This window comes from Canis lupus, chromosome 23 (genome assembly GCF_011100685.1).
Source record: "Canis lupus familiaris isolate Mischka breed German Shepherd chromosome 23, alternate assembly UU_Cfam_GSD_1.0, whole genome shotgun sequence".
Lineage (NCBI taxonomy): Eukaryota > Metazoa > Chordata > Mammalia > Carnivora > Canidae > Canis > Canis lupus.
In genome coordinates, this window is record NC_049244.1 from 50,842,943 (window position 1) to 50,867,352 (window position 24,410).

The 24,410-nt window shown below is 49.1% G+C and overlaps 1 long non-coding RNA gene across 2 annotated transcripts; it reads left to right on the forward strand.

The window, feature by feature from the left end:
• The first annotated feature begins 11,035 nt into the window (after positions 1 to 11,035).
• On the forward strand, positions 11,036 to 20,704 carry LOC102153563. 2 transcript variants are annotated; one of them, XR_005377266.1, is made up of 3 exons: positions 11,036 to 11,573; positions 14,287 to 14,500; positions 17,970 to 20,704. It is a non-coding gene; the product is annotated as an uncharacterized LOC102153563 (long non-coding RNA). The 2 variants fall into 2 exon arrangements; XR_005377265.1 differs by lacking the exon at positions 17,970 to 20,704 and adding an exon at positions 14,607 to 14,831.
• Positions 20,705 to 24,410: the final 3,706 nt, after the last annotated feature.

Sequence of the window (24,410 nt, forward strand, 5' to 3'; positions counted from 1 at the left end):
GAAGACCTCTAGGACCTGAACTAAAAAAGAAAGTGGGGATAATACATTTTATTGTCCCAGCTCCACTATAAAAACTCCTAGAAGGGAAGTACACAAATTTTGACCTTGATTCCTGCCTCACATTTCAGTCTGATAACTTCAGAGTTAGGAAAGAAAAAGCAGCAAACTCACATGCTTCTATTGATTGTTTAGCAAAAGATAGAGACCTGCGGTGAATGGTTTTTTATCTCCATGGACTTCTTGATTTTTTTTTTAATTCATGAGAGACAGAGAGAGAGAGAGAGAGAGAGAGAGAGGCAGAGACACAGGCAGAGGGAGAAGCAGGCTACATGTGGGGAGCCTGATGTCCAACTTGATCCCAGGACCCTGGGGTCACACCCTAAGCCAAAGGCAGACACCCAACTGCTGAGCCACCGAGGTGTCCCAGGCTTCTTGATTTTGCAAATAAATTTTTTTTTAAATTCTCTTCCACTCTTGTGTCAGGCCTGCCTTGTTGTACAACTCCAGGGAGCATTCACTCATCAGCATGACCCGTACTCCTGGAGGAGCTTAATGCCCAGAGTGCAGCTATGTTTAAGGCCTTGGCATAACAGATAGCCTGGGGAGCTGGGGCTGGACCCTGAATTTAAGGAAGAGCTAAGGAGGCAGAAAGTTCTCAAAAAGGAAAAACAAAACAAAACAAAACAAAACTAGGCCAACAACAGAGAGATAGGCCGGGCCTAAGGCTAGACAGAATCAATAGGACGTTCCCAGCAGTGGGCAGCAGTCCATGAACTTAGGAAGGGTATAGTGTGATACCTACATTTGCAGTTGTTTCCTGCTCTGAACTATATTTACCTTGTATTCTCCACAAGTCTTAAGTCTTAAAACAGCCCTGAGTCTTAAGGAATGCTCAAAGGAGCTTACGTCTACACCAGGAGGTGTGCTAGGTGATAGAAAACTGAGCCGGGAGAGAGACGTCGGGCAACCACTACTGGTTGTCACTCCCCAAAAAACGAAAGCCCCTTCTGGAGAAATTTCAAGAGCATACACTGGCCTTCCCATAAATAGGTGAGATGGGAAGAATTGAGTTATTTTATCAAGATAAGGGAAGGCTGGAGAACTTGGAGATATTTAGGTACAATAATATTGACTCATGTTTACTGAACATTTACTGATAATTATGGAACATTTACTCTATGTTAGGCTCTGTATTAAGTGCCTGATGGGTCTTATTTCAATTTACAGTTGAGAAAATAAAGCCTATAACAAATTATTTTGATCAAGTGTAGCCAGTGAATGGCAGAGGCTTATTTAAATCTGTCTGCTAAATTCCAATTTACAGTCAAAATCAGTGGTCTCCAAACGTTGTGATGATACATTCCTACCATTAAAAACTTGGGGGGGGGGCTGCCCCATGGTATGTGTATTTATTTACTCATAAATTATATATATATACATCTCTTCTTTTCCACTAATAAATTATATATATTATGAAACAGACATGAAAATAGAAATAAAATAAGAAAAAGATGAAGTAAATAATGTAAACAAAAGATAAAATTTTTAAAAACAAGAAATGCAATGTTTTGAGACGTATTAAATGTATACAAGTGTTTTCTGTTCTCACTATAAAAGTGCTAATGATAATAGTTGAAAAAAAGCATATCACAAAGGTACTCATATCCGATAGAAGTTCTTCACTGACTACGCTGTAGCTAGTAAATATTCCTAATACCAGATGTCTATCATTTATTCTTGCAAACAAAAATAAAAATACCACATATATATATATATAAATCATATATATCTTGTATTTTTATATTTTTACCATACAGTTTCAAATTCCATGAAACTTCGTGTGGACGGTGTTTAAACAAGCAAGTTCTGCTTCTGTGTCTGAGAATGCATACGTGAACATTTTTTTAGAGAAACAGAATAGCATAAAATGGAAACACATCAAAATATGCTTTTTCAAAATGCAGCCTTGCAGGTTTCTTGTGAAATGCACAAGTATTTCTCTCTCCTTTAAATGTGAAAGACAATTTCACTTGAAAAGACAGTTGAAATGTGTGTGTGGGGTTTTGGTTTTTTGTTTTTTTTTTTCTTTACAAAATATCTTCTCGGTCGCTAGAATCAGCTACTGGTCATCAGAAGACAAGGCCAGAAACTTTGAAACATTAGTGTTTTCATATACACAGAACTGATCTTTAATTTCAGCTTTCTTTTAAGAACTTTGTCATGAGATAACCAGTGAATCCAAGGGTGATATAGATTTTTATGACCACAACCCTCCCTCTCCCATCGTATGCAGTTTAACAAAAATTGAACTGTTTGGGACAGGTTTTGGCAAGTATTTTCTGTGAAGGGCTTGCTGGCAAATATTCTAGGTTTTTCAGGCCTTGTGGTCTCTGTTGCAACTCCTCAACTCTGCCCTTGTCTGAAAGCAGCCGTAGACAATATGTAAACCAATGAGCGTGACTGTATAAATAACACTTTTATTTACAAAAAGAGGCATCAGACTAGATTTGGTTGAGGCCAGAGTTTGCCAGCCTTAGACTTAGGATGATATCATCTTTAAACCCACTCAAACCAGGCCCAGATAACCTGTGATATGTCACAATACCCTGAAAGGGAAAAGAGCACAGGTGCCTCTCTCGGCTCAGGGAACCCCTCACTCTCTCCTGAGGGTACCATGCCTACTGCACGTGACAGGTGCCCACCCAACAGACAGGCCTCGTAGGGTGCCGGCGTCAGAAAAGCGAAAAGTCGGAGATCCCTAACATTTTTCTTTATAATTTTTTAGACAAAAATGAATGTAAGTAGTTGTTTCTCAATATTTTTGTCCTTCTTCTCAACTGATCATTGTTTATGTCCCACTTTTGAGATGACTTCAAGCTTCTGCACATCTACCTGAGAAAGTGTCATCGGGATAAGAATGGGAAGTAAAATGAAGGGGAGGGTGTGGGACCTTGACAGTCTCTAACACTAGCCCCCTTTCAGATGGGGGAGGCGTCAATGTCCCCCTTTCCGATGGAGGAGGCATCAATGTGATGGCATGGTTGCCTTTGAGGATGAAAAGTCAAGAAGTACAGAGATGAACTAAGGGAAGAAGAAACAACAGGGCCTGTGGCCTTTGGAGAAACTTGCTAATGACCATCCAGACCAAGCCTGTCATGCCTTTACCACACCATGTTGTTGTTATTTATTTAAAGGTAGACTAGGCTATGAGCTCTTTGAGTGTATCTTCGTGGATCTTTTTTAGAAACCGGGTGTTGTGAACACTCAATAATAATGTTCCGTGAGTGAGTGGATGCAGAGGTGCAGAAGAAGGGCCACAAGATTTTGGGTCCCATTCTTAAGGAATAAGATTAATGTAAGACTAGCTAAGCCACATAAACATATAAGGCAGGATGTGTCCCCAAAGTGTCGCTGGTCATTGCAACCCCACCCCAAGTGAGGGAAGGAGGAAATGACTGTGACTCAGCAGAATGGGACATTTCCCCATCACCAGGAGAGGTGTTGCGTGAGGATATGTAAGGTGAGGCACCAGGTTCTTGTTTGGGTTTATTTATTTATTTATTTATTTATTTATTTATTTATTTATTTATTTATTTATTTATTCATGAGAGGTACAGAGAGAGAGAGAGAGGCAGAGACACAGGCAGAGGGAGAAGCAGGCTCCATGCAGGGAGCCCTGATGTGGGACTTGATCCCAGGACCCTGGGGTCATGACCTGAGCTGAAGGCAGGCACTCAACCTACTCAGCCACCCAGGGGCCCCCGAGGCACCAGGTTTTTAAATGGCCTTTTCACAGATATCCAGAGTGGCAATAATTTCGTTGATTTGATCGATACAAACTGCAGGACTGGAAAATTCTGGTAAAATACAATCTATTTAATGCCAAATTATGTGGTTTGTTCAGACCTCACTGAACTGGAAAATGCCAAGTTCCTTTTCCCCTGGTGCCGCATGAATGTCACCTGCAGTGATTAAGCGCAGAATCCCAGAGCAGGGCAAGACGTCAGCCAGCCGATGGTCTAGGCAGTCCTGGCTTCCTCTGAACACACAGCTTCATCTTACCTTCTGTATGTCATATATGTGAGCTGGGGTCCGCTTATGACTAAAGTGTTATTAAATCTGGACATTATTTGTTAATTAATAATGGGTCACATTAAGCTTGGTGGGCCCTTATATAGGTCTGTGTGCTCGCTCTTTCTCTCCCCAACCCCCTCGCTCTTCTTCTTTCAGCTCAGCTTTCTGAAATTTTCTACTTAGTCAACATATTCACTTTTCTTTGGGACAGGGAAATGGACCACAGAGTTTGAAAGTGAGTGAACAGAGGTGTGAGCGGAACGTATAAATAGAAGATTACTTTTTAAATAGCCAAGGACTCTGCTTAGAGAAAGGATAACGTAAGTTCTAGCCCCAGCTTCCTGGAGAGCTTTACCACATTACTTAGCGCTCCCAGGCCTCAGTTTCCTCATCTGTACAGCCAGTGATACTGCCCCTTCCAACTGCATGATTCTTTTTTTTTTTTTAAAGATTTATTTATTTATTTATGATAGACAGAGAGAGAGAAGCAGAGACACAGGCAGAGGGAGAAGCAGGCTCCATCCCGGGAGCCCGACGTGGGATTCGATCCCGGGTCTCCAGGATCGTGCCCTGGGCCAAAGGCAGGTGCTAAACCGCTGCGCCACCCAGGGATCCCCCAACTGCATGATTCTAAGACAGATTAAGAAATAATAAGTCTATAGCTTTCCATCATTAATACTCAGACCTTGACCTTAGAGTCATATATACGTTTCATGAGGAAAGTCCTCTGATTCCAAGTGGAGTGACTCCTCCATAGAAGAATCTCATAGATGGAAGGTGGAAAATCCAAGTGGAAATCCGAGATTGTTCCCACTTGTCACTCTGATCTGCACAGATATATTTGCTGCCCTCGCTGGGGCAAAGCCACTTTCAGCCTTCACGTCTAGGGTCTCGTCTGAATGACTCTCTCTCTCTCTCTCTCTCTCTCTCCATCTCCACTTGCCAGTGCTCAAACCACAACCCCTCCTCCTCCCTCCCCCGAGACTACCGGGGAAGGTGTGTCCTCCAGAGCCACCAAGCCTGGCCTGAAACCTGATCCTGAGGACCAGGGACCCTGGCCCACAGTTAGGCAGGCCTCTGCAGTGACCCACTTTTTAATGACTTCCTATCCATAGGGTGGTGCCTCCTGTGGTGATGACTCTGGCTTGCTCTCCGGGGACCTGCACCTGCGGTAGGAAGGCGTCCCCGCACCCGGCCTCGCAGAGGGACAGTCACCCCCCAGGGGAGCCGTTTCTGCCTCGTCACCCCCTTGTCAGGTTGGGCTCTGACTCAGCCTCACATGCAGCCCTTCTCTGGGGCTTACCAGGCCTTTCTTTGTTTCCTCAGGAGCCAGTTCTCGTTTATGCAGCCCCAGCGGGCCCCAAACCCCGGCCACCCCGGCCCGGCCTGCCTGGTTCTCACGGCCTCCGCGCAGCCGATGGAAACTTTGCCCACAAGCGAGTTAATTCCTCGTGATTCTACTAGATGCATATTTAATGCATTTTTAAAATAGATCCTGAATGTCGTTTCCATGGCTATCTCAGATTATTGACAGCACATTTTCTTTTAAATAAAACTTTTATATGTATAAATGATTTATTTGACATGGGGCAGATTTTCATTCCCAGGAGAATGAAAGTTCTAAGTCCCGTTTGCTGTTCTTCCCCGGTGCAGCATCGTAGGAGGCACAGACCCTGTGCTGGGAATACAGACATCTGATTTCCATCATATTTCTTAAAATTTTACTAGTAGCCGAAGACTCTTATCAGCCCATAATCATAAATGGACCAGAACATGAAATAGCTGTGAGAGCTAAGAAAAACATTCTTACTGGAACAAGTTCATAGAAAACAAAGTCTGTTCGAACTTAGAAGGAGGAAAGTTAAAATACTGTATATGCGCTGGGAAGTATTTTTAAAGATAAATCGTTTTTTTTTTTTTTTGTTTTTTTTTTTTCGGTTCTCTCTCTGAACACGGGTCAGGTCAGCTGGTCAGACATGTGAATGGCCTAGAAGTGAGTGCACTGTCTTCCCAAAAGGATGCTCGTCGGAAAAGAAAATGCCTTTCCTGAAACATTTCCTAAGCTCACGCTCCCAGAGCCCCAGCCAAGCCCCGGCTGTGGTGTTGAGCCAGCCCACAACCTGATTACATCCCTGACTTAAGGAGCTTTGGCACTTCGAACACTTAAAACTCATCCTGGCTGGACTTGGGACGTTGAAGAACACATGCAAAGAATTTTGTATGGATATTCCTTACCTGTTTATACTGTGAAGCCTTGATTGTCATAACGTGTTTGTTAACTAGCTAAGACGTGCAATACATTAAAAATGCAAATATCACCAAAGAGTATAGAGAGTCTCCCTAGTTCTCCTCTAACCCCTGCTAAGGTAAAAACTGTTCCTGGTTTCTTATATCCGCCTCCGGAGGTAACACGTATGTGTGTACAGATGCTTTAAAAGGCGATAGGATATTGAACACACGGCTCATGCACCTTGCTTTTCTTCACTTAGTTCATCCAGGAGCTCAACCTCGTTCTTTTTAATGACTGAAAGCATTCTTTGCTATGGATGTTCTAGAATTTACTGATGAACTTTTGGGTTGTTTGCAGTCTTCTGCTACTACAAACGATGCGGCGAATATCCTTATACCTACACACACACACACACACACACACACACATTCATGCCTATGTGCCATTATTTCTATAGAAGGAAATCTTAGAAGTAGAGTTGTTGGGCCAAAGGACAGTGTACTTTAAAACTTGGTAGATAGGGCAGCCCGGGTGGCTCAACGGTTTAGCGCCGCATTCAGTCCAGGGTGTGATCCTGGAGACCCAGGATCGAGTCCCACGTTGGGCTCCCTGCATGGAGCCTGCTTCTCCCTCTGCCTGTCTCTCTGCCTCTCTCTCTCTCTCTTTATCTCTGTGTGTGTCTCTCATGAATAAATAAATAAAATCTTTAAAAAAACAAAAAATAAATAAAATTTGGTAGATAATGCAATGTCGACCTCCTTAGAGACAACCAATTTATCATCACTCTCCATACCTTTTCCCACTCAAAAAACAAAAAATATGAGAGGACAATGCCTTCCTAATCACTCTCTTTGCTCTGAGTGTATATCTTTGTGGAATTGCTTTAAAAATAGAGAGATATAGGGGTGCCTAGGTGGCTCAGTCGGCTGGGTGTCTGGCTCTTGATTTTGCTTCAGGCCATGATCTCGGAGTTGTAGGGTCGAGCCCCAAGTTGGGCACCCGGCCTGGTGGGGAGTCTGTTGGAGATTCTCTCCTTCTGCCCTTCCCCCCACTTGTATGCATGCTCTTTCTCTCTCAAGTAAACAAATAAAATCTTTAAAAAGAAATAGAGAAGTCTATCAGACAGAACTGCCATGATTACCGTAATATTATCATTCGGGTCTCAACTAAACTGTTATTCCCTAAGCAGATCTTCCCTGACCACCCCCCCCCCCCTCCACACACACACATCCCCAGTCCCTCTCTGTTATCCTTTGCATTGTCTTCCTACCATTTGTCACTTTCAAAAATGACTTCTTGGTTTACTTTCCCCCCTAGCCTGCCACCCTCCACTAGAAGGTGAACCTTAGGGGAGCATGAAACATGACTGCCTATGTTGTTTATGCAGTACTTTGAACAGGACCTGGCACGGAGTCAGCAGTTCATACACGTGTGTTGAAGGAAACTCCAGGTCCAAAGGTACCCTCAGTACCCAGGGATGTGAGCTCACACTCAAATAACTTTCCAGAGCCTTCCAAGAAAGGCAGGTGGGGGCGGGGCATGGGTGGTGCTGCTCAGAAGAGTTTCTGACCCATTCTGGAAATGTTACAGGGCTTTGGAGAAAAAATAAAGCTCACATCAATTTCAGGAAAAACAAACGGCACTGGTAGAAACTAGTCTTTTGATCAGGGGACTGAAGAAAATGAATCACATTGTCCTTGGTTGTGGGCAAAACATGGGTCAAAGTGGAATAAAAATTAATATTTGCAAAGTGTTTGAAGAGTATCATTGCCATGACTGGAAACATATTCCATGATCATGATGAAAAATAAAGCTGAAGTCTTTGATTGTAGTTTATAAAACATTCTGTCCTGAGGAAGTTCTGACAGGTGGTATCGTGCTGTGGAGCTGATTCACTGAATACAGTTCATAATAAATGAGTGTTTGTCCAAGGGGTGTTTCTAAATCCTCTAAGGTTATTCGGCTGGGTCCTGGGTGTGGCAGGCAGGTTTGGCTAGGCCTAATTAATGAGATTCTGCCGTGAGGAACACTTTGGTAATGACTGTCGGTATAAACATTTCTTGTGGCCCATTCACTGGCCCAGCACCAGGAAGACATGAAAATGTCATTGGAGCTTTCCAGACGTTATATATGCTGGGAGCTACAGGGCAGGCATGTGAATTGTCCCACTGGAAAATCTTCCTCCGTCTTGATTAATTAAATACATGAAGTAGGCTCGTGTTAATTGCTGAAGAGTGTGCCTTTCTCAGAATTCTTAGAGGTCGGCTACTCAGTTTCTTATATAAAATTACATCTAGTTTCATACATCAGTGCCATGCCGCGCAGGTGGCTTTGGGGTTTAGACCCCTACGCTCCCCATTACAGTCATCTCCTCAGTTCCTTAAAGGAACAATTAATGTTTTCTCAAGCTTGAAGTACTATGAAAGTGAAGTTCCTAAGACACTGGCGGCAGCTTCCAGCTGGCCCCCACTCCCAATGGGATGGCTGTCTGTGAGCACCTCCATGGGGCAATTTTCCTTCAGATCTGCAGACATTGGAGAAAGCAGCATTGCAGAGCTGTGTGTCCGAAGATAGCCTCATGTGCCAACAGCTCTCTACTGCTTCCTCGTCAGACATACCACCTCCAGGGAATTTATTCTTGGTAGCCTTTCATCGAGCTCCCCGCTCTGATCTCAGCAAGCCCAGGGACCTAGTGAACTTCTGACTCTGTGGAAGAATGTGGCAGGACTGGGTTATCCCGTGTGGGACAGGACCAGCAGCATCAGGTTCAGGAGAATTTTTCCAAGTCGGCCAAGTGGTTTCTTTTCAGGCCCAGGCTCTACTACAAGTGCCAACTTCCAAATATAGGAACACCTAGGAGACCAGCCTGATAGTCACACAGGCCCCTCGAAGGGCTATGCAGAGCCCCTGCTAGGCCGGGCATTTGAACAGGTGCCTCTCTCCAAAGCTGGAATAAAGTATTTTGCCAAGTCAGGAGTGACTAGAGACATTCAAAGTTTCTTTGGCACTTTGATTTCTGAGATGTAAGGATCGAAATGGACCTGCAGGGCTCAAGATGCTCCTCCTTTTCAAAGCATGTATTTTCCAGACCTGTCTCTAAAATACCCTTCAAAGAAAGATGAACCACATATTTGTGTGTGAAAAACGAAAAACACACACAAAACACCCTTTTTCAAAAAGGTCGTTTAAGATTCTCCATTGTGTGTCTTTACAGGTATCAGACATCCATCTGCCTACTTTTGATTTTCCGCCCAGGAAATAAGAGTTTTCCCACAAATAACTTCAGTTGCCCAGGGGAAAAGTTAGAGAGAAACATAATTTCTCGTAAGTGGAATGAGGAGTGATGTTATGATTCCCGCTCATAGGATCCACTGAGATCGTTTCTGAAACTAAATGCCCTCTAATAATAGATCTGCCCCGTACGAAGCCTCATTTTGCCAGGCCTGGCTTCGAGTTTTAACAACGTCTGCCCTTAAAATGCATTCCTAACAAGAACCTGTGTATCGACTCAGTTTTCTAGAGCTGAGGCACAATAGTGAGGACATGGCTTTCTCTGGAAATCCCCTACATAACCGCTCTGTCCAGGACCTGTGGCCAGGGCGGCCAGCGTGGCCGTGACGGAGACAGAGCTGGGTCAGAAAAGCCAGCGTGGAGTATTGTCTTGTTAGCTCGGACTTTCATAACAAAGCCCATAGACCGGGTGGCTTAAACAACAGAAATGTATTGCTCGCTGCTCTGGAGACTGGAAGTCTGCGACCTCGGCGACCCGGGTGCCAAAATAGCCTGGGTCCTGGGGACCATCCTCTTCTGGTTTGCAGAAAGGGAGGGAAACAGAAGAGAGAACATGAGGGCCCTACCCAAGGGCCCCACTCCAAACACCCTCACACTGTGGGTTGAGGGCTTCAACATATGAATTTGGGTGGAACACAATTCGGTTCACAGCTGGTATTGAAGCAGAGGGAGCTGGACCAAACCATCTTCCTCCCATGCACTTGCGTAGACGAAGACAGTCTGTAGCATAGAGGCCATTCTAGATGCGGTCCTGCGGGATTTCTTCAGAGAAGCTCAACGAACGGCCTGTTTATTTATTTGTTTGTTTTTCTGCTTTTTTCCCCAAAGATATACAGGGAAAAAGATCTGCCCCTAGGAGCGTATATCTGATCCTTATACGCTCTAACACTGAACAAAGAAATATCTTTGAAGGAGAACATCACGCCCAGTTACGGCAGAGGGTTTGAATCCAGGGATCAGTTCTATCTCTCAAAGGACAATTTCGATACTTGGCTCTTTCTTCCTTGATGCCTCTTCTGGGTCCTGTGCAAGAAAGTGTTTCTAAATGGGTGCAAGGGTCAGTTCCAGGCCAGAAAGAACATCGGGCGCGGGCGTCGAATTGCCGAGGGTCAGACACTGAAGGCCCACCTCGTAGGCCTGAGCTCAGGAAACCGAAATCCCCGCACTCCCCGGAGATCCTGGCAGCCAAGGGGCGAGGAGGACGTGGGTCGGCTGCAGGTTAGGCCTCGGGCCGCACCGGGTCGGGAGGACGGCAGGAAGGATCACACTCGCACCCTCTCTACGAAAGCCACATAATCTCAGGGACTCCTGGCGTCTTGAAAAACGCTTATCCTCTCCAATACCCCGCTGAGCGGGATCCCAAAGGGCCTCTTAATTCGACCTGTGAGAGAAGAAAACACACAGTGGATTCTCCCCCCTCGTTTGCTTGCCAAGGTTAAGAAACCAGCGACGCCAACGGCCCCTTCTGTCAACCAGCGGGACCAAGGGGAGGGAGCAAAGGAAAGCAGGAGCCTCCGCAGTTCCCGCATCTGACCTCAGGTCCAGGGACCTTCAGAAGGATTCTCTGAATGTGTCCCGTGTCATCCTGAGACGGGAGGAGGGCAGCTGAGGCCTGTGGACACCCGGGGTAGGAGTAGGCCACGATGCCGTGTGGGCAGGGACACGGAGCTGTAGGAACCAGAGCCACCACGGAGATGTCGGGGCGTCCTTAGCCATCACTCTGAAAAGAGACCGCGTTGTCCTCCACTGTCCTGGGCGTCCCTGTTCTGCGCCCTGGCAGGGAGCCCTGGCAGTGCCTACAGACACCCCCCTCAGAATCGTGTATGAAGTTCTTTGACCTTAGAAGCCCAGGCCTTCAACGATACAGAATCTCAGGCCTGGAAGACACCCCAGAGACACCTTATTTTGCCTTATCTGGGAGAGACGGAGCTTGAAAGTGACGTTTCCACTTACCCATCTACGCCCTGAGAAGTGTCCGGTGAGCCATTTTTGAAAAATGAGGCGACCTACTAACCTGTTTTATTCAATAGGTGTCACCAAGCATGCGACCTCTTCTTAATAACTGGATATCACCCTAAGCTTCAGTTTTCCCATCTGCAAAATGGGGCAAAGCCCTGAGCTTATAGGGTTGTCAGGGTCGAATGAGACATGACGTGGAAAGTGCTCAAGTGCTTGGCAGTGTCTTACCCACCACCCATGTTAAAGAAAGAGCAACAAGGGGACCCCTGGGTGTCTCCGCAGCTGAGCAGCTGCCTTCGGCTTGGGTGTGATCCTGGAGTCCCGGGATCGGGTCCCGTATTGGGCTCCCTGCATGGAGCCTGCTTCTCCCTCTGCCTGGGTCTCTGTCTCTCTCTCTGTGTGTGTCTCTCATGAATAAATAAATAAAATCTTAAAAAAAAAAAAAAAAAAAAAGAGCAACAAGAGCCAGGACACCACTACCATCGTAGCCGCTCAGACCACCAGGTATCTTCTCTGCTGGCAGCACAGTGACTCCCTGCCACAGCCCACTCGGTCTGTTGTTTCTTATATGCCATGGACTGGGGAACTAGAAAAATCCACCACGTCCAGAACCACATGTTTATATGCTCAATTAGAATCAATATAGCTTCAAATGGGTGGTTAAATGTACAGCTGTGCGAGGGCTTTATCTGATCTGCGGAAACTTTTCCCCACCCAGGAACACAGCCTGTATTCCAAAGGGTTGGATACATCATAAATCAGCCACCCCAGACGAGTGAGCTGTTACTGGATTTATTATACCCCACTTATGCAAGGTCCTATTTCTCTTCAATAAAGTAATTTTACTCACACATCTTTAAGGTGTTGCTGGGAAGTCACTCTCTTTCCACCTGTTGGCAAAAAGACGCACGAGGGGGCCTTGGAAATGATGTACTGGGATCGGTATAAACCAAAGCCGTGGCTCCTTGAAGCACCTACCCAGATTTAGAGATACCAGGGATTTATCAGACCAGGAGAAATCCCCAGCCTTGGCTGTGCAAAATAAATCTCACAGAAGAATGTCTACATCTGGTTGTGTAGGAAGGCTAATGGAAAACAGTGATGTGTTTCTGGGTTGGGAGTTTGGCATTGTCAGTCTTCATAAGGGGGCGAGCGTAATATAATTTTCTGTTATGAAAGCAGACAGGGATGTGCTTTTGTTCAGCCCAGCACCCTTCACCATTTTATTTTATTATTATTATTTTTTTGGTTACAGCCAGCTGGTCTAGGGACAAGCAGGTGACCAGCCTGGCCAATCCATCCGTACCATATTCGAAAGATCACAGGGATTGGTTCAGAGATGATGATTCCAGCCAGTGGCAGCCCGCTGGGATTTTTGTTGGCGCAAATGGGAAAGAGGCAGTCTCTCTCTCTGGTAGGCTGGAGATGCGAGGCTGGAGCTCCTGGTGGAGGAGAGTCCAGGAGGACAGTCGGCCTGAGAATGAGACAGAACCCTGGGGATGTCACTGAAGCCCCCCATCTAGGTACATCAAGACCTTTCCGTCATATATGCTAGTAGACGCATTCGCTCTTATTTGATTTTCCTTGAAATGGTTTAAGGTAGGTTTTGGCTAGCTGCAACGGACAGATTTCCAGTCGTACGTTGTGATAATCTGGAGCGTGCAGCCCGCGTGGCTAGGTGGTAGCCAGCCTCCACGAGGGCCCCTATAAACTTTGCCCCCTAGTATTTCCTAGAGTCATCACGTAGGAGGCCTCCTTCCCACACCGGGGCAGGGCTGGCCTGTGTCACTACAGGCTGCAGCAGAAGTACCGCCTGTGGCTTCACGGGCTTGACGCTCATTCTGGGGCAAGCCAGCCACCGTGTTGTGAGAACGCTCGGGAAGGCCCTGGGACGGAGCCCACGTTGAGAGCACGCAGGCCTCCTGGGAAGAGCCAGCAGCAGTTCACCAGATGTGTGAGTCGAGCTACCCTGGAGGTGGGGCAGCCTGGTCACACCTCGGAGTGACCGCCGTCCAGCTGGGGTCTGGACTGCCACCCCACGAGAGACCCCGAGCTCCAGACACCCTTCCGCTGTGGGCCCAGATTCCTGGTGCATGGTGGGAAGCTGTGAGGGATGATAGATGATCACTGCGGTCTTAAGCCAGTGAGTTTTGGAGTAATTAGTCACACAGCGTTAGAGGAGTCCTGGGCCTCGTCTGCTACTTCTCATGGCCCAGTGAGAAAAACAAAATCCTGTAATGCATACATCCCAGGCTCTTGGCTCTCAAATATCACTCCGTTTTTGAGAGTTTCCAGAACGGAAGTAATTGCCGTAGTGGAACCCCTGCCACCCTATGCTCTCACCTTCCCTGAGTCCCACCGTCACCTGTGCTGGGCACCCACTGCCCTTCCCTGGGGATCAGCGGCCTCTGCCAAACGACCCGGCTGTCCTTGAGAACTAAGGCCCCCCTCAAATTCCTAACGCAGAACTCAGGGACACTTCTGAGCTCAGGGCTCACTGTGTCCTCTGCAGTAATGGGGTTGCTCCTTGTCCTCGCTCTGTGACGTCACTTTAACTTTTGACTTTGCCCATGAAGTTTGGAATTTTAATTTCGAACATACCAGATGATAGCTCCGAGGTCCAGCTTGGCCCTTATTTTCTCTGCCATCATCGGAACAAAAGCTTTTTCTTTGAAGCAGAGCAGCCTAAAAAGAATTTTTTTTTTTTTTTTTTTTTTTTTGCAAAATGGCAGCGTCCTTTCATCTTCACTATTCAACACAGGAGCCCCTGGCTGCATGTGGTTACTTAGCGCTTGACATGTGACTAGTGTGACGGAAGAACTGGATCTTTAATTCTACTTAAATAGTCACGTGCGACTAGTGGCTTCTGTACAGGACATCACAGCTTTAGATGCAGTGGTTGCCGAGCAAACAACTTTTAATCTCGAGCACAGAGTTTGTACCAAGGTAAGTGCGACTGTAGAGCCCCGCTTTCCCTCGAGTCTTACCCAATTCCAGGGCAAGTGGCCCTTTCAAGTTCTCTCAGTGGCTCCTCCTCCCACCTGCCCCCCAGGACTCAGCCGGGACCCCAGGATTGACTCATCGCCGGCCTCCAGCCGCGCCCACACACAGCTGCCCCCCAGCGATGGCTGCGTCTGTCTCAGGGGGATACCCTGCTGCAGTGAAGGCCGGCGTCTGGGGCCGGAGAAGCTTCTAGAAGCTTCTCCGGTCCACGCCTGCAGGGTCCCCTCGCTGCTTAGGATTACACTGCGGCCCAACGGGGGGTCCCAACTCGGGGTAAAACATGAAACAGTTTTCATTTTTCTGATCACTGCCTTCAAGTGTGCTCTGTTTCTGGCCAAACCAAACAAATGAACGCATTAAAAAACGAGAAGCGTGTCCCTGTGCACATCTCGGCAGGTTGCGCTCCTCTCTTGGCACTTGCGGTCCAGTTAGAACCCTCCTTCCTCCTCCCGACTGCAGAACTCTGGGTCAGCCTCCGTCTCTCAACTCAGTTTCCAGGTCCTCCAGGCTGCTGGGGTCCGGAGCGGCGGGGACTGGGCCAGGCCTCTCCTGCTCTCTCCCGGGTCACGGGAGCCGGTGGCCCTGGGTGGATCCGGGCAGCTCCTCTCGGGCAGGCGAGGGGGGCACCTGCAGGCCCCCGGCCTCTGCCCGAGGCTGCCCCGGAGTAAGGGGCCACGGCCCTCCCTGCACTGCCCCTTGGGAGACAGTGGGGCACAGGGAGCGGGGCATCCTCACTGTGCCCCCTGCCAGGCTGTGGACCCAGACGCTCCCTCCTGCCTCCCTGCAAAAAGGGGTGAGGCTGACCCTCGGGGGCTCACACAGGGCCCTGGGGGCTGGAGACTGACACTCGGGTCCTCATATAGGGCCCGGGAGCTGGAGGCTGGAGGCTGACCCTTGGGGGCTCACATAGGGCCCGGGAGCTGGGGGATGGGGACTGGAGGCTGACTCTCAGGGCTTCACACAGGGCCTGGGGGCTGGGGGCTGGGGGCTGACCCTCAGGGGCTCACACAGGGCCCTGGGGGCTGGAGACTGACACTTGGGTCCTCATATAGGGCCCGGGAGCTGGAGGCTGGAGGCTGACCCTCAGGGGCTCACACAGGGCCCGGGGTCCCAGGGGAGCTCCTAACTGGTCTCCGCTGACTGCCGAGTAGGCTTGGGGCACCTATGGGATCCAAGCCCTGGGGAGCAGAGTGCCCGTCCCTGGCACTCATATAGGGCCCGGGACAGGGGGCTTAGGGACCAGTGGTGGGTGCCCTCCTGCTGAAGCCAACCCCAAAGGGCAGGAGTATGGGGGCCTGGGACAGAGCTGCTGAGTCCCCGGTGGCCAAGGTTGGGTGACGTTCAGAATCCCAGCCCGGTGCCAGGGGCCTGCACACCCCGTCAGGCTGCCCGCCGAGCCCTTCCCGGCCTGGCCTGCACACTCAGGTCTTGCACTGGGACACCTGCGGAGGCCGGGCCTGGGAGCCACGCTCAGGACTGCGCCAGCAGCACGCGGCCTCCCCGCGGCCTCCCCGCGGCCTCCCCCCGGCCTCCCCCACTCCCCGGCCCCCCGCGGCCCAAAGCACAGCTGGCCTGGCTGTGCACTGTGTCCTCCTCCCCAGGAAACAGCTCCTGCCCAGTTCCCCGCCCGTCCCTCTCCCTGACCCTGCCCTTCCTTCTTAAGCCCGGAGCACAAGCACCTGGCTCCTGGGGGAGGCTCCCCGCAGTGATGCCAGGGTGGACTTCAGAGCAGCCGGTGTGGACACCGCTGGCCCCGGCTCCTAGGGACCAGAAGAGGGGGAGCGCCCACTCGCATGTGCAGGTCGCGGCCCTGCCCCAGGCCCCCCCCCCCCCGCCCCCGGAGCACCCCGTCCTCAACACCATCTGTTCTCACACCTGCGACCTTTGCATAGGCCAAACGTTCCTGCGGCAACAGGTAAGAGGAGCGGTTTCTATGAGCACAGCCCCTCCGGAGCCTGGAGCCTGGAGCCTGGACCTTATGGTAACCTACGGGGAAAACCTTCCAGGTGGATTCTTAGTAGAAGGCGAAGGACTTGCTTGCCTTGTCTCTTTATTAGAAAGAGGACATGGAGCGCAAAGCTGGGTCAACCTTTTCCTTTTTCCCCTCTCCTCTGAATGGTTTCTTCCTTGTTGTTTGGGTGACTTTGGGAAGACTTTCTTTTTTTCCTAAAAAACAACCAGTCTCTGGGTTCTTCAAGAGGAGAGGGTCTCACTCCAGATCCGAAGGACCATGGTGGCACATTATTTAGTTGTTATTTAGTTCGCTTGCTCACAACGGAGCCATGAAGCAGTGACGTGCCATCCTACGGATGAGCCCACCGAGGCACGGAAGTTCCAGAAAGTGTCTCCGAGGTTACGTGGTCACTGACTGACCAGGGCTTCCAGTCATCCACCCTCCCAAGTATTTAAGCACTTAGGCCACTGTTGACTTTCTGACGAGCTGAGATATTTCCCTTTGGTCCTTGATGCCAGCTCTTTGATCCGTGTTATCATTTTATTTCAAGTTCTCTTGGGAAGGTTTAGATTAAGAAGTAAATTAACGGGAAGAATCTTGATTATCTATTTTCTTAATAGTGACCTAAGGAGATATTTAGGGAAAGTGTGGCCGGAATTTTGCCTCAGTTTTCCAGGTTCTGTTTGAGCGGTTATCTTACTGGCAAATCCTATTTCTAAATGCTTCTGTTTTAAGTGGGAGACCCTCCTAGCTACTGCTGGGAAAGCATTTTAAGTTACTTACCCCACGGAATCCCTTTCTCAGTGTTTATGTCCTATATGACTGGCTTTTCTTTCATGTTGTGTTTTCACGGGCCCGACTAACACTTTGTCCGTGTGTTCTTGGATTCCTTTCCTCTTTGGTTGTCTTTCTCTTCCCTACAGCCACCCAGATTTTCCCTCTTTTCTCTACAGATGCATAGTCAACAGGCTTGCTCACTGTTTATTTTTCTGACTTCTTTTCTTCTGCTTTAATCTGTGCTGTGTGCCCCACAATAGGAACAGGGGATTTAGGAAACTGCATTTTTGGCCTTGGTCACAGCAGCTCCAAACAACACCTCCAGAAAGTAAATGTTTGTGCTCCCAACTGCTCCAAGTTCTCAAACATTCGGGCCAGCAGTGTAGGTGGGAGCTTGTCGTGCTTCCTACAGGAGTAGGAAGCCAGGCGGGCGCCGGTGTCTGAGGGGGGGCAGCCCTGGGCAGCACTCCGAGGCCATCTGCTCCCTCAGAGAACCGGTAGGAATCTTTTCTTTCCAGAAGCCTCTTTGTGTGGCTCCAGGGATGCGGTACCTGGGCCTCCTGCGGTCCTTTGATCCCACAGGGCTTGCCAGCACCTGACTCCTCGCAGTCCCCCTTTCGCTCTTTTCAATAAAGGAGATACCTTAACAAATCACCCAGTGATTTGTTTCTTCTCTTTCAGGCTGTGGAAGGCCCAGACGGCAGTCTGGAGGGACAGGGAGTGGTCTGAGACCCTGTGGACGACCGGGAAGGCACAGAGGCTTGGCACGTTAAGGACAAGTTAGTGGTGCACGAGCATGGCATTCGGAGAAACGACGAGAAGACATATTTCAGGGCTCGAAAGAACCTAGCACCCATCAAGTCCAGCGGTCCCCAAAGCTGGCCTCAGCCCAGGGAGACACTGCTGTCGTCAAACGGCCCGTAGAGGCAAGGGCTGGACATTGGGGAGGGGTGTGCAAAGAATGTACTTCTGGGCTCCAGGTGTATGAGCCCCTCCCAATTTAGCCCATTTACAGGTGAGGCCCAGAGCAGGTGTGTGGCTCTTCCAACACCCCTGACCGTTTGGCGACTGCACCAGCACATACGTTCCCCCAAGTTATTAATCCACTTTCCCCTCTAGAACAGCCTGGAAATAACATGCCACAGCGGTGGTGGTGGCGAGGGCGGGGGAGCATCCTGCCAACATCAGAGGAAGAGCTAAATACCAAGCAAAAGCTCAAGGGAAAAAGTAAAAGGAGGTGAGGGGAGTGGGGGGTGGCTGGTCCCCAGGCAGAGGACCTGGAGCACCGTGCGCAAACCTGAGAGCATGCGGAGGCCGGAATGTCACAGATCAGACTAATTCGATCCAGATCTGGGAAATTATTGCCCTGAGTGTATCCTTGCAGCCCCTGCTTCCTCCTCCCTCCCTCCCTCGCAAGGCTGGGGGGCTGGTCCTGACGCCTGAGGTTAGAGAAATTCAGTGGGAAGATTTGGAGACTCAGAGCCAAGCAGATCATTACAACTCTTGTGCTCCCAGCACAGAAGTGAGGGTAGTTGTGTTTTGTATTTAAGGAAGAAAAAAAAAAGCCTGTGTGGCCCTGAAGGAAAGAACATTTTAGGTCAAGTTTAGGAAAAACTTGCTAAAACTCAGAGCCATTCCTCTGATGATCTGGGAACTTCCCTCCCTGCCATGTTCAGATCGTGCCTTTTTTTTTTTTTTTTTTTTTTTTTGGTCACGGCAGTGCAGCAGAAAGGACCATTTGCAGAACAAATTCAGGTCAATCTTTTGGGTTGTCCGCCTGGCTTCTGTGCTTTACGAGATTTGCTCAGTGACTAGCAGGCCAGCGGTGTGCCGGCCCCTTCCCGGGCGAGTAGCCCCAAGCCTCACTCTAATACTCTAATCAGGAGCCGGAGCCTTCTCTAACCCTGATTCCTCGGTGCTTCAGGAGTGCAGGGCCGGGATCTCGGCCTGGTGACGTCCCGGGGGCTGGAATTTCTGGATGGCTTTTCCCACTGCGGGGATTCAAGCAAACCATTGTCATTCTTCCCTCTCTAACAAGAGAAAGAGAAATCCCAGCCCTGAGAGCATTAGTTCTGGCTCAAGGACATGGGTTTTCTTTCCTGGAAACAGGGACTGGCTCAGCGAGACGCCCCCTGAGCTGTGCTTTGTCCTGCCAGGACACCCGCGCTGGCCAGCTGCAGAGCAAAGGGGCTGCTTGGGAGGGGGAGTCCTGATGCCCCCCCCCAGACACAAACCCTTCATTATTTAAAAGTTATTCAGCATCAGGGAAGATTTTTCCCAGGATAACGGCTTAGATAACTTCATTAATAGGAGGATTTGCAGGAATCAGAGCATTGAGCCAAGTATGAGTTACGTAGCCTAACGGAGGAAATAGGGAAACAAGCGGGGTGAGGATCCCCACTGTTGGGAGTCTGCAACCGGCGGCGGGGTGAGCCCCCTTGCCCTGGCCTCCCTCCCACCCAGGTCCTCACAAGCACCTCAGCACCCAGTCGGCCCAGGGCTCCTCCGGAAAGCCCGGCTGTGACAGCGGTGCCTGGGGCCAGGCTGGGGTGTGACGCGGAACCCCTCTCCCGGGGCCTTGCCGTGACCATTCGTCTCCGTGGTTTCTCCTAAGAGCCAGGGTTGGCCGCAGGTACCCTGCGGCGGCAGGTCCCCAAGGGCAGGCTGCAGCCCCCTGGCAGCTCACCCCTATTGCAGGTGGCCCGCGAGGCAAAGCCAGGTGCCCGAGGATGTTGAGATGCTCTCTACCTCTTTTCACCCACTGACATTTGCATCGATGACCTAAAAGCAACAGTGGAGAAAGGCCCCAGTGCCTTAGCACAAATCAAGGCAACGGCAGCAAACCATCCCCAGGGGCACTTCAGGATCCCAGGGTCCTGGGATGGAGCCCCGCGTCGGGCTCCCTGCTCAGCCGGCTTCTCCCTCTGCATCTGCCACCGCCCACCTACTTATGCTCTCGCTCGCTCTGTGTGTCAAATAAATAGGTAAATAAAATCTAAAAAAAAAAAGAGAGAGAGAGAGAGAGAATGCCCTTGAGGAACCATACAAAATACTCACTTTACTAAATCTCACCTGGAGGTACCGGCCTTCTTAGTGGTCTATGTCATGGAGTGGGAAATACACGTCTAAAGCCCCTGCTGTCTCCCAGGGTCCCCTGTCTGTCCCAAGGGAAAGCACGTGCGCAATTGTCTGAGTTACGAACTAAACTAGCTGCCCGTCGTAGAGCACGACTCCTACCTAAAAGAATGGCTGAGAGGCCAACGACAGGCTCTCAGACTCGGATCTCTGGCAGACTTTTTCGCAAAGTTGGCAAGTGAGCCTGTCACTTCAAAGAAAACAACCGACTGCTTGTTGCCAGTGGTAGAAATGAAGACTTCAGGCAAAAAAAAAAAAAAAAAAAACTTTGGAAAACTTGTGCCTTGAAGGTACCATGAGCTCCACAGCTTTACCAGTATTTAAAGACTTTACTGATGATATCGGTGGGGATGCTAACAAATGCGATTTTATTTATTTTTATTTATTTTTTTAACAAATGGAATTTTAGATACTGTATGATTCATGTCTCAACATCGGGAAGGTCTGCATAACTCAGCGAATCAACATTTTCCAAATGACCGATGCCTGATATCACACAGTTATGCCTGGGTAAAGATCACTTCAAAGCGTAAGACAGACCAATGGATTCCAACGCAACTGAGATGAAAATGTTATTCATTTGGCTTTAGGTTCCACACTGCAACTAACTTTTAAGAAACTAAAAGTTGTGCAGTTTTGACATGGTAGCAAAGAATCTGCACGATTTTCTGAAAAGGCTCATAAAATACACCTCTCTTTTCCAATGATGTATCTGTGTGAAGTCAGATTTTCTTTGTATGCTTCCACCAAAACAACCCATCACAACAGATTGAATGCAGAAGCAGATAGAATCCAGCTGTCTTGTATTAAGCCAGATGTTAAAGAGATTTGCCAAAATGTAAAGCAATGTCACTCTCCTCACTATTTTGTTTCGTTTGGGAAAAGACGGTCATTTTTCATAAAAACATATTACTAATGTTAGCATGAAATGGGCTATTAATGCTATTTTTAAATTAATTAAACACCTTGAAATTCTCAGTCTTAATTTTTAATGTGTTAAATACCAATAGTTATAACCCAAATACGTAAAAACACTTTATGATCCTCAATCATCTCTAAGAATGTAAAGGGGTCCTGGGGTCTAAAAAGTTGAGAACTGACAATGCACTGAAACTTCACGTGATAAAGCCATTCAAGCTAGAGAGCATGCTAGGGTGGATGGGACGTGTGCTTTAGAGTCAGACCCAGGTTCAAATTCTAACTTTAGCCCTTATTAGCTATTTGACCCTACTGAGCACTGGTGTGTTCCAAGTTTCACCTTCCTCATCTGTGAAATGGGAATAATAATACGTGACCTCCTGATTGCTCGAGGGTTAGGATAGTACTTGTATTTAGCAGAATGCACTCAGATATTGGTTGATGGAATGAACATAGGAAGATGTTTGGTGTATCAATGAGGACTTTTGCTTGCAAAGAACATAAATCGCTTAAACAGTAGAAAACGTACCTTCCACAGCAAGAAGTGCAGAGCTAGAAGAGGTCAACAGCATCAGAAGACCCAGGTCCTTCTCATCCCTGCTCTGAGCCCTCGATGCCGGCTTCCTTCCTTGGTCAGGTAGCAGGTGGCAGCAGTAGTTCCAAGGCAGTTGACACTGAGGCGGAACGAGGTCTTCTTTCTCCCTTGTGGCTCTCTCTTAGGAGAGAGAAAACTTTTTTCTAGATTGTTGCCCCCACCCCACCCCCCGGACAGACTTACCCTCCTATTTCATTAACCTGAATTTGGTCATGTGTCCCTTCCCGAACCCATCCCTGGCTGGAGGTAGGTGGGCGTGGGTGGGCGCCAGGGAATGGGTTGTCCCTTTGACCAGTCAGGCCCAGCTCCTGGGCGGGAGGTGAGGTCAAGCTTCCTTGAGGGACAGGCTTGGCGGGTGAAAGGCCGATAGCTGAACAAAATCCGGCCTTTGTTAGGTAGGAAAAAGGGATAACGGAAGAAATCATCAGGCAGTGGCACAGGGTCTACTAGATTCAGTCTTGAGCATTTGGTCTCCGATGCGGCTCCGCAGACTGGTTACATGGGAATCACCTGGGAGCTTGTTGAAAAGCGCCGTTCAAAGTGTCCTATGCATACGAATTTCCCTGGGATCTTGTGAAAATGCAAATCCTATGTTCACAACCAGTTTTCAGATAATGCAGCTGCTACCGGTCGATGATCCCGACTTTGATAAGCAAAGATGTAGATCTGCACCCCCAAATTACTGACTTAGTCTCCTAGCTGGCCCTGGCTCGAGAGTTGGGTCCGATGTCGTAGAATGTCAGCTCCGTACAAGTTGGCACATATTCGTTCCTCATTCCTTAATTTACTCATTCAATAAGCATTCGCAGAAACCTATACCCCGCCAAGCCCGTGCAAGTGCAGCCCACGTTTCGTCGGGAAGAAAGGGCAGCAGATCTGTAAGCAGGTGTCTTTAATGTAACGCGAGAAATGCTCTTTAATAAGGTGGTGAGGGTGGGGTGACCATCAGGGAAAGTTGCGCAGAGGAGGGCATTTCAGCTGGGCTTTCTTTGGTGCCCAGAGTGAGAGAGTGCATGTGCACGAGAGCAGGGAAATAGGAATGAACCGAGTTCACTCAGGGTACAACGACAAGGTCTGTGCGCCTCATGTACCGGCTGAGACGGGAGTGAAGGAAGGGAAGGTCACAAGATTTGTCTGGGACTCGATTATGAGAGGCTTGAATGGTGCGTTAATCACCCCACAGCTGTTCTCAAGTTTGCACCTTAGAGTGAGTTGGAGAGCTTTAAAAAATCCTGATGCCCAGGCCACGCCCTAGGTCACTCTCTTGGGGGTGGCGGTGGGGGTGGGGTGGGGGCAGGCAGGCATCAGCACCTTTTAGAGCAGGTGAGGCAATGTGCAGCCAAGTTGGGAACCATAGCTCCGCAAGAGCCAGCGCCTGCCCAACCTGTTTGCATAGAACATGCTTCTCAGTGTGGAATGGGCCTCTACCTTCCTAAATGCACTTTTCATTTTGATTTGATATTCAAAATCAGGATTATTAAAAGGCTTTTATGCCACAGAGGCCATGTGATGGGCATTGGAATGGAGCCCCCCCTTGCACAGGGGCCTGTGGGGTGCGGGCAGATGAAGCCTGCCCTTTGTTCTCCTGCCTGCATCTGTGAAAGCTGATCCCGGAGAGGCCGCGCCGGCCCAGGGCACCCCTTCCACCCACGGGCCTGCACCGCGGGGATCCCGGGCCAGGCAAGTCCGCAGCCTTGGCCGCGGAGCACACGTCCCTCAGCCCCTTTCGCTGACTGAATACCTATTCGGGGAATCTGGAGTGTGTTTCTCCTCGATAAGATGAAAAGATGAAGCCTCCACATTTCCAGGCTGGCGGAAGAATGTTTTCGCAGGCGCTTCACAATATGGATTTGGAATGCCCGCTCCTGGTTTTGATCTCCGTACTCAGCTGCTAAAATGTTAGAGTTAATAAAAGTCGTCCCTTCTCCCATTTATCACCATTACAGTCCCCGAAATAAAGTCTTTAAAGCGTCCAAATGTTGCTATGAAACTTTTGTAGTTGTTGTTGCCTCAAGTTGCAGAATTTCTGGAGTGTTTTGAATTAAAAGAAAAAATTTAAACTATTCCATGTATAAAGCATAAACACATCAAAAAAATAAATAAATAAGCAGCCCTCCAACCTTGTTCACCGACCAGCCCCGTGCCCTAGTGTTGAGTCAGTGAAGTACTGGGCGCCGCAGTGGCGAGGCCTGACTCCCTGGGCCCCGGGGCAGGCCGTGGAGGGCCGCGGGCCACCTGGTGGGCTCTGGGCCGCCGCCCCGGCCTTCACCACGGTTTGAGCTGTGTCCTGTTTTACAAGCCCCCCCAACACGTGGGAGGTGTGCTGCTTTATTGTCAGAGTTAAAGCACCTTCTAGGAAGCCCAGGGTCGCTTTTGCTTCTTCTCGGAGCCTCCCCTGCCCCCCAGGGAGGAGAGGGGTGCGCCCTCTTCTCCAGAGCCATGCACAGGCCTTCCTGCAGGACCTTCAAGTCACT